The sequence below is a fragment of the Microtus oregoni genome, unplaced genomic scaffold (genome assembly GCF_018167655.1).
Source record: "Microtus oregoni isolate MIOR12 unplaced genomic scaffold, Mior012 000031F_ref0000149, whole genome shotgun sequence".
Taxonomy (NCBI): Eukaryota; Metazoa; Chordata; class Mammalia; order Rodentia; family Cricetidae; genus Microtus; species Microtus oregoni.
The window spans coordinates 5334457-5344980 of NW_024543090.1; positions in this window are offsets into that span (position 1 = coordinate 5334457).

Consider the following 10524-nt stretch of genomic DNA (forward strand, 5'->3'; position numbering starts at 1 on the left):
TCCTTCTTTTCCAAGCCCCTCAGATAGAAAGATCTTAATGCGCTAACTCCTGCATGGTCTAGGAGCTGGCTCTTCTTGACTGTGACACTGGCGGATCTGGTGCTGACACTTGCTGTGTCTCTTAAAACAATGTGTTTATTTGTTGTTTTCTGTGTTTGCATGTTAGTATGTCTTAATTTTTTTTCTTAACAGTAGAACAAGTTAAAAGGAACTAGTGCAAAGAGGCCTGGGATAGTGCGGTGGAAGGTGTGAGGGGAGGTGTGTGTGTGTGCATATGTGTGTGAATACATTCCTTTGTCAGTGCATGTATGTGTGTATTTGTGGTAATAGGGATGTGTGGTTAGGGGTATGTATGTGTGTGTCTATAGTATCTGTGATGTAGGAATGTGGGGGGAATATGAGTATGAATGATGTAGGTGTGCGTGTGTATGTATGTGTTATAGGAGTTTGCATAGTGTATGAGTGTGTGTAATGTAGGGATGTGTGTATATGGGTGTGTAGTATAGGGTGTGTGTGGTATAAAGGTGTCTGTGGTGTAGGAGTATGTTGACGTAAGGGTATGTGTGTGTAATAAAAAATGTGTGTGATGTAGGTGTGTGTGTTATAGAAGTGTGTATGTGTGCATGCACACATGGTATAGACATTTGTACATGTGTGTTCACTTTTGTGAGTGCATACTGAAGCCAGAGTTTGACATTGGGATATCTTTCCTTAATCTTTTCCCCATTTTAATTTTGAGGTAGGGTCTATCACTGAACCAGAAGCTCATCAATTTTGCTACGCTGTTTGGCCAGTGAGCCCCAGGACTGGTGTTGTATGTCATCTCATGGATTTTACATAGGTTGTAGGGCTGGGTCAGCAAGCACTTTAGTCATTAAGCCATCTCCCCAATGTTTATAATTTTTTTTATAGAAAGTGTAAAAAAAAAAACCTCATGCCTCCATCTGCCGTGTTCAACTGGAATGTCAGTTCTTTGTGCTTCCAAACTTTGTTTCCTGTGCAAATTCTCCAACTACGGTCGCTTGTAGTTTTCTGCGCAAAGACTGGCCCAATACCTTCTTTGACTTTGACACCATTGATCAAGTGTTCCTAGAATTACATTGCCTATATCAACTTGGTAGGTATTCATTTCAAATCAGCAAAAAAACCAAAACATCTTCTTGACATACCATGTGACAAATTCCTCTTAATTAACCGGATCCTAAACAACGATCCAGCCTAACTCATTGTCGTTCTTAAACTCTTGTCATAGGATCTACAATACCTTACTGTAGAGTGAGATTGCAAGCAACACAGATGCTGTCCAGAGTCAAATAAAAGATGCTTCTAAACCACCTGTTGCTTAGATCTCAAACACGCTCCTGGCAACTCCATTCTAACTGACACAGAAAACATGAAGAAGGGGGGTCCGAATAGAAAATCTTAATCAACTGAGGGTAAGTTAGTTTTAAAACTCCATCAGAACTTTTGAGTGTGCACACGTTTGGTTCCTTCTCAGGATCTGGGAAGTTCTTCTGCAGATGGACCTTCACCGGCTCCAAGGCAATGCTCTCTCTGTTTTACCAGCTCCAGAAACAATTCTCACCTTCCTGCTCGCTGCCACCGTGGTGGGCTCCGGATATGTTCTTGGGAACAGACAGAAGAACACATACTACAGTTAATCAGCCAGGGATTTTGTTATCCATGTGGTAAGAAGGGAATGGGGATGAAGACAATGAATGTACCATGATAAAGAGCAGAGTGTTGAGGCATGGCTGTGTTCAGGGCCAATGGCTCTGCAGCCAGTATTCCTGGCTCTAGCGATGGCTCAACCTTTTCTATGCCTTGGTTTCATCTTCAGTAAATGAAGATAGTACTGTCAAGTAATCTTGACAGGTCGTAAGGATTAACGTTAGAGAATTTTAATAATATGTTGACGGCATTTCTTTTTCTTTTTTTAAAATTATTTATTTATTGTGTATACAGTGTTCTGCTTGCATGTATGACTGCAGGCCATAAAAGGGCACCAGACCTCATGGTTGTGAGCCACCATGCAGGTGCTGGAAATTGAACCCAGGACCTCTGGAAGATCAGGCAGTGCTCTTAACCTCTGAGCCATCTCTCCAGCCTTTCTTTTTTAATTTAAAAACCTTACCTTCTTCCTCAGCATTTGAAGGTAATAAAAACAAAATACAATTCCAAAAGTTAAAATACAGCTGATACATGAAATAAAATGATATCTGAACTAACGACAAAGAAGTAAAGATTGAAGCAGTGGATTATTTTAAAATGTCATCTGGAAGTGGACTTGTTTTACAGAAGTAGGGCGTGAGCACACCTTCAGAACGTCAAATCCTAAGACTGTCTGACTGCTGTTTGACAAAGACATGGGATGAAAACATTAGTGCTTACATTTCAACCGCATCGTCATCATTCCTGTTCAGTTCAGACCTGATTTCAGACCTCACCTAGTCCGGCTTCCTTCATAGGATGCTGCTTGCTCAGCTTGCTGGTGACTGACTGGCCAAGGTTTATCAGACAAACCATGACAGTGACTAGAGCTGGGGGCTGGGGTTGCTATTGCTCCAGGCCTCCTCTTGAAAAAGCCCGGTGGGACGCATGGGGGGAGGGGACATCTAACTCTCACGTCTGAGGTCTCCCTGGCACACGTGCACCCATCAATCAGGATCAGTTTTAAACTCTATTGGATGAGACTCAACATGTCTCACTGTGCTAATCCAAAGAATCGTCAAAAGCCGTGGCATGCTTTCTCTCCGAATCCTGTTTTATAATCTGAAAAATTAAAAAACGAGGCATTCCTTATTATTTCCAGTCTTCTTAAAAGTAAGTCGCTAACTTGTCTGCAAACGCCATTGCCTCCTCTGAGACAGATCACACGGAGCGCCGTTTCAACCTTCGAGCTCTCCCTCAGACCTACGAACTCCTGCTACGTGGGCGGTGATTCTGTCAATCTCTGTGTTGTGCTATGTCATTCTAGAGCACATAGTTTTGCTAGGTATTTAAGCAACAAGGAATATGAGCCTTTCTTCCAGGAAGTGCTCACTCAAAACTGTCCCAGCAGGTATAGGTGTGCACCCACAGCATGGACCTGCTCCTGCGGGTGGGACCCTGGGCCTTGTGCATGCAGGTAAAACTCTACCAGCAGCTTCTGACCCTGGCACTCATACATGGGGGGATTAATTATGTTGTTCACGTGCTTCAGGAAAAACAGCATCCCAACTGTAGATTTGTTTTATTTTATTTTTTTTTTAAATATTTATTTATTATGTATACAATATTCTGTCTGTGTGTATGCTGCAGGCCAGAAGAGGGCACCAGATCCCATTACAGATGGTTGTGAGCCACCATGTGGTTGCTGGGAATTGAACTCAGGACCTTTGGAAGAGCAGGCAATGCTCTTAACCTCTGAGCCATCTCTCCAGCCCCCAACTGTAGATTTGTGAGTTATGTTGAGAAAATGATTTTTAAAAGAAGTTGCTTTTTTTCACTGTGTGTGTGAGGTGTGGAAGTGTGCATATTATGTGCCTGCAAGTAAGTGTGTGCCTGTCTTGTGTGTGTGCTTGCACATGTACAGCGGCCAGAAGAGGGCACCATGTGCCCTCTATCATTCTCCATCTATTCCTTTCAGGCAGGGTCTCTCCTTGAACTTGGAACTTGAGGTTTTGGTTGGCAGTCGGCAAGGCCCAATGATGTTAATGTATCCTCCAACCCATGCATCGCTGGGGCTCGAGGCACATGACAGATCATTCCTGTCACATAGGTGCTGGGATCTGAACTCAGGTCCACTGGGAAAATGATTTTTTTTTTAAAAAGATTTTGGGGATGATTTTCATGTTTCAACACTACAGAAAGCTATCTAGAGAACACATTAGATTTCTTTGGAAAAAAATAATGACTGGAATCATTTAGGTTCTTAACATTTGAAAAATGAAGTATGTCCTTAACGCAACTTTTGTTTATTATGAAACATTTAATTGTTGTACATGATACATGCATATATAGATGCAGCTTTAACATGTGCAGTTCAGTGACATATACATGTCTGATGGTCAATTATTACAATTAGTTACTTTTTTGTGCTTGGGAAAAGAAAGCCGTATACAATTAACTAATAATCTTTCCTCCCTTTCCTGTCCACTCCACCTCTGCACATCTCTACTGTCAGTCCCTATTAATTTGTGTATCTGGAAATTTCTTCAGGGCGTTCACACAATATTTGTCCTTTTGGATCTGGCTTGTTCCACTCAGAATAATATTTCCATAATATTTCTGATAATATTTTCATAATATTTCCCATAATATTTCCATAATATCCCACTCATCGGACACTGCAAGCTGCAAGTTCCACTTCATCCCTAAACCCTCCTGTCCCCCTGCAACCTCAGTGGAACTCTGAAACACAGCCTGCTACTACACAGAAAGGACAAAGATGCGAGTGACCATCACTTGGCAGAACAACCTACTCTCTAGGCCCTCCATACTAGGACAATACCCCGGGCCCCTCCCCCACCTGCCTTGGCTTCTCTAGCCAGCCAGAAGGTGAGTTTCCTGCAGGTAGGCTGCTCCAATCCCTCATCCCATCCATTGAACTCTGAAAGCTACAAGTCCCACTCCACCCCAAACCCTCCTATCCCACCTCACCCCCTGCAACCTCAGAGGAATGCTGAAACACAAGCTGCAACCACACAGAGAGGACCAAGAGAGAGGGCCAAGAGAGGAACCCTGAAGCACAAACTGTGACTGCACAGAGTGGACCAAGAGAGCAAGCCAAGAGAGACCTCAGTGGCTCCCTGAGACATAGACACTGACATTACAGAGCCGACCAAGAATACTTCCCAAAGACACAATCAGCCACTGCAAGGATTAGACCAAGAGGCAAAGACACTGCTGGCACCAACTGAAGGAAGAGATGGGTAGGTGTCAATGTAAGAATTTATCCAGGGCTGGAGAGATGGCTCAGAGGTTAAGAGCATTGCCTGCTCTTCCAAAGGTCCTGAGTTCAATTCCCGGCAACCACATGGTGGCTCACAACCATCTGTAATGAGGTCTGGTGACCTCTTCTGGCCTGCAGACATACACACAGACAGAATATTGTATACATAATAAATAAATAAATAAATAAATAAATATTAAAAAAAAGAATTTATCCAACAACCTAAAAAGCAACAAGGTAACACCAGAACACAGTCGTATGACAGGAATATGATCATCCTAACACAGAAGAAGCAGAAGACAATTTTAAATATAAATTTATGAGGATGATGGACATCTTTAAAGAGGAAATAAAAAATTCCCTTAAAGAAATGGAGGAAAGGACAAACAAATAAGTGGAAGAAATCAATAAATCACTCAAAGAAACCCAAGAAAACCAAGAAAAAAAAGTCAAACAGGTGAAACAAACAGTTCAAGACTTGAAGACTGAAATAGAAGTAATAAAGAAAACACAACACAAGGGAATTCTGGATATGGAAAATCTGGGTAAACAAAAGGAAACTAAGGAGGCAAGGATAGCCAACAGAATGCAAGAGATGGAAGAGAGAATCTTAGGTATTGAAGATACTATAGAGGAAAGAGATTCATTGGTCAAAGAAAACATTAAATCCAACAAATTTTATACACAAAACATCTGGGAAGTCTAGGACACCATGAGAAGACCAAATCTAAGAATAATAGGGGTAGAAGAAGAAGAACTCCAGCTCAAATGGACAAGAAATATATTCAACAAAATCATAGAAGAAAACTTACCCAACCTAAAAAAAGATATCCCTATGAAAGTACAAGGAGCTTAGAAAACACCAAATAGACCCTCGCCATATAATAATTAAAATGCAAGAAATGTAAAACACTGTATGGCCAATAGCTCAGGTGTATTCATATCTAGTGCTTATATCTAAATTAACCCATTTCTTTCTCCTTTTGATTTTTTCAAAACACGGTTTCTCTGTAGCTTTGGAGTCTGTCCTGGAACTAGCTCTTGTAGACCAGGCTGCCTTGAACTCACAGAGATCCACCTGCCTCTGCCTCTCAAGTGCTGGAATTAAAGGCATGTGCCACCACTGCTTAGCTAAATTAACCCATTTCTCTTAATTTGTGTAACTCCACAAGGCTGTGAATTACTGATAAGGTTCTGGCATCTTTTTCCTTTGGCACTACATCGTGTCTGCCTGACTCTGCTTTCTTTCTCCCTGCATTCAGTTTAGTTATCCCGCCTACCTATATTCTGCCCTAACATAAGCCAAAGCAGCTCCTTTATTACCCAGTGGTAATAGAGCATTCATAATACACAGAGGGGAGCCCCACATCACAACTTTTTCATCTAATTTGTTTTACTGAAGTGACAAAAACTGAAGAGTTCAAACCATGATGGAATCAAGGAGAGAGTTTAGTGTTTTGTTGCTGTGTTTGTTTCTCCATCTCAGTGCATCTTAGTCCCAGAACAAGGTGGGGTTGAATTCCTCCCCCTCATCCACTGGTAAGCTCATTTTTTTGTCTTCCCCCCTTGGTGTGGGAAGTCCTTCTGTACATGTGTTGCTTTTATTGGTTAATGAATAAAGGATCTGCCTTGGGCTGTGAAAGAGTAGAGTAGAGCTAGGTGGGGAAAACCAAACTGAATGCTGGGAGAAAGAAGGAGGAGTCAGGGAAAAGCCATGTAGCCCTACCAGAGCCAGACACTAGACAGAACCTTGCCTGCAAGCCACAGTCATGTGGTGATTCACAGATTAATAGAAATGGATTAAATTAAGATGTAAGAGCTAACCAGTAAGAAACTTGGGTAATACGCCATGCAGTGATTTAATTAATACAGTCTCTGTGTGGTTATTTCAAGTCTGGGCAGCCGGGAACAATCCTGCAGCCTCCTAACACACCCCTTGTTTCTGGAATTCTGTTAAGGTTACCCATGTCTCACTATATTGTCATAACTTGTAAACAGTAGATCAAAGAATGCTGGATACAAGGTTTTATATCTGTGTGCCTGACTACAGCTCTAATCCAACTAAAAAATGGTGTGGAGATCTAAACATAGTTCTCTACAGAAGAATCACAAATGGGTGAAAGACACAAGGAAATGCTCAAAATCCTTAGACATCAGGGAAATGCAAAGCAAAATGACTCTGAAATACTAATCTACACCAGTTAGAATGGCTAAGGTCAAAACAAAAACACCAATGAGAGTTTATGCTGGAGAGGACGTGGAGTAAGGGGAGCACTCCTCCATTGCTGGGCAGAGTGCAAAACGTGTACACCTTCTATGGTAATCAGTTTGGAGCTTTCTTAGAAAACTGAGAATTTATCCATCTCAAGACCCATCATTACAACTCTTGGGAATATACACAAAGGATGCTCAATCATACTACAAGGTCATTTGCTCATTTATGTTCATAGAAGCATGATTTGTAATAGTAAGAACCTGGAAACAACATAGATGTCCCTCAACTAAAAAAGGGATAAAGGAAATGTGGTACATTTATACATTAGAGTACTACTCAGTGGGGAAAAAAAGACATCTTGAAATTTTCACGCAAATGGCTGGAGTTAGAAAAAAAAACCCTATCCTTAGTGAAGTAAACCAGATCCAGAAAGATGAATATGGTATGTGCTCACACATAAGTGAATATTAGGCACATAGCAAAGGATAACCAGCCTATATTCCACAACCCCAACAAGCTAGGTAACAGGGAGAACCCTAACAGAAACATATGTGGATCTCCTGGGAAGGGAAAATAGCCAAGATCTCCTGAGAAAATTGGGAGCATTGAGAGGCTAGAAAGGAGGGTGAAGAAAAGGAGGAGCAGAGAAAGAGAGATAGTAGGAGAACATGAGGGAACAGGATTGTTGAGATGAGGGAAAGAGGAGAGCAAGGAAAGAGACATCTTGATTGAGGGAACCGTTATAGGGTTAGCAAGAAACCTGGCTCCAGGGAAATTCTCAGGAACACATAAGGATGACCCTAAGCAAAAGTGGGGAGGATGCCTGACCTGACCTTCCCCTGTAATCAGCTTGATGACCACCTTAATTGTCATCACAGAACCTTCATCTAGCAACTGATGGAAGCAGATGCAGAGATCCACAGGGAAGTACTGGACCGAGCTCCCGAAGTCCAGTCGGAGAGGGAGGAGTGATAATATGAGCAAAGGGGTCAAGACCATAATGGGGATATCCACTGAAACAGATTGCCTGAGCTAATGGGACTCCATTAGCTGACTCCAGACTGACAGTGGGGGAACCAACATAGGGTTAAACTAAGCTCTCTCAATGTGGGTGACAGTTGTATGGCTGGGATGATCTGTGGGGCCACTACAAGTGGGATCAGGATTTATCCTTACAGCTTAAACTGGCTTTTTGGAAGCCATTCTCTTTGGAGGGATACTTAGTACAGCCTCGATATAGTGGGGAGGGCCTTGGTTCAGCCTCACAGCGATGTGCTAGATTTTGTTGACTCCACATAGGAAGGATGTGGGGTAGAGTGTAGGGGAAGGTGGAGGGAGTAAGAGCAGGGGATGGAGTGGGAGCTGGGATTGATATATAAATTTACAAATAAATAATAGTTATAATAAGTGTATAAAAGTGAAATGATAGGATAAAGGTTAGATTGGTGAATCTACTTTCAAACAAAAAAGCAACTCTTAGTCTCAAACATTTTATAATGGTATGAACATTTGTATATTGATACAAATTTAATGTTATTATGGTATATATGTATTCATAGTTGCTTAAGGTATTGGACTTATGCAGTTCATTAAACTATGCAAAGTAATTTTTTAGCCCTTGAAAGCTGTTATTATAAAGTACTTAAGGTAATCAGGAATGCAGGTTAGTAGTTAGTCTTCTATAACAACCAAACTTATAGTCATGTTAGGGATGTTTTCAAGGTCAAACATATTTTAGATAGATAGATGGTCTCCAAACACTTCAGAGATCTACAGAATATAGCATTTAAGATGTTTTACTAACACAAGGCTTTTCATGACAGTGAGACAAGTCTGGTCCTGGCAATACCAATTTACTTCAAAACAGGATGATTGGCCGGGCGGTGGTGGCGCACGCCTTTAATCCCAGCACTCGGGAGGCAGAGGCAGGCAGATCCCTGGGAGTTTGAGGCCAGCCTGGTCTACAAGAGCTAGTTCCGTACTGGCACCAAAGCTACAGAGAAACCCTGTCTTGAAAAACCAAATAAATAAATAAAAAAAAATAAAAATAAATAAAACAGTATGATTAAGTATCAAAGAACCTCCATATGGAGTTAACTTTCAATGTGGTAAAGGTAGTCACTGGCCAAGAAACTTCCTTTGACCCAACTGCTGACAGTACGATGTCCAAATAGAACAAGCAGAAATCAAAAGAAAGTAACTGCTGAACTTTGCCAAGACAAGGTAGGAAATGCTTCAAAGTTCCTGCTTTACAGAAAAATTTGTAAGATACTCAAGGCCTGAAGACTGAAGATGGATGCCTCACCATTGCAGAGGAACCTTAGGTGACTGTTCAGGCAGCCAGCTGTCCTTGTCATTTCTATTGTTTTGGAGGTTGTTTTTTCTGTACTTCCTGTTTACTAAGGTAATATTATATTCTTCTCTGTTCTTTGATGGGGCTGAAACCTAGATAATTTTAGTTACAGCCTTCCTTTTTACCAAATTCAGAAGAGAAACTACATAAGAGATATAAGTTTATAAGTTTGAGAAATATAAAACTTAAGTTGTATATCTAAAAAAATGTCTTAAGGTCTAAAAAGATGTGTTTAGGATGGTAATACAAGTTATGGTAGAACATCATTTAGGTTCTAAATAAAACTTTGGACTCACCAAGATGAGATAGATAATACAGTACTTTCTTCAAATGTTGCAAATATAAATGGACAGAACATTGTGAATGTAATCCTTACCTGAGAATTGTTCCTGAATATAGTTTTACTACGATAGAGTTAAAACATTTCCTTTCTATTTAGATAAAGAGGGGGACATGTCAGATATTTGTACACCGTGTGAGGACGTCTTGCTGTAACTGGGGTAATAAAGGTCTGAATGGCCAATGGCTGGGCAGGAGAGGATAGGCAGGATTCCCGTCAGAGAGAAGTCAGGAGGTGAGAGGAATGCATCTGGGCACTCGGGAGATGCCAAAGGGAAGCAGAAGAAGTCAGACATGGGAGATGGAGGATAGGTAACCAAGCCATGTGATCAAGTGTAGATTAATAGAAACAAGTTAATTAAATTATAAGAGCTAGTGGACAAAAGCCTAAGCTATGGTCAAGATTTCAATTTTTTTTTTTTTATTTATTGTGACAGGGTTTCTCTGTTGCTTTGGAGCCTGTCATGGAACTAGCTCTTGTAGACCAGGCTGGCCTCGAACTCACAGAGATCAACTTGCCTCTGCCTCCTGAGTGCTGGGATTAAAGGCGTGTGCACCACTGCCCGGCTAAGCTTTCATAATTAGTAAGTCTGTGTTGTTATTGGAGGACTGACAGTCCCAATGAGAAAGCTTACAACAAACTGCACCGGGAAATGGTTCATGTTGGGCCCCTGACAGGGTACT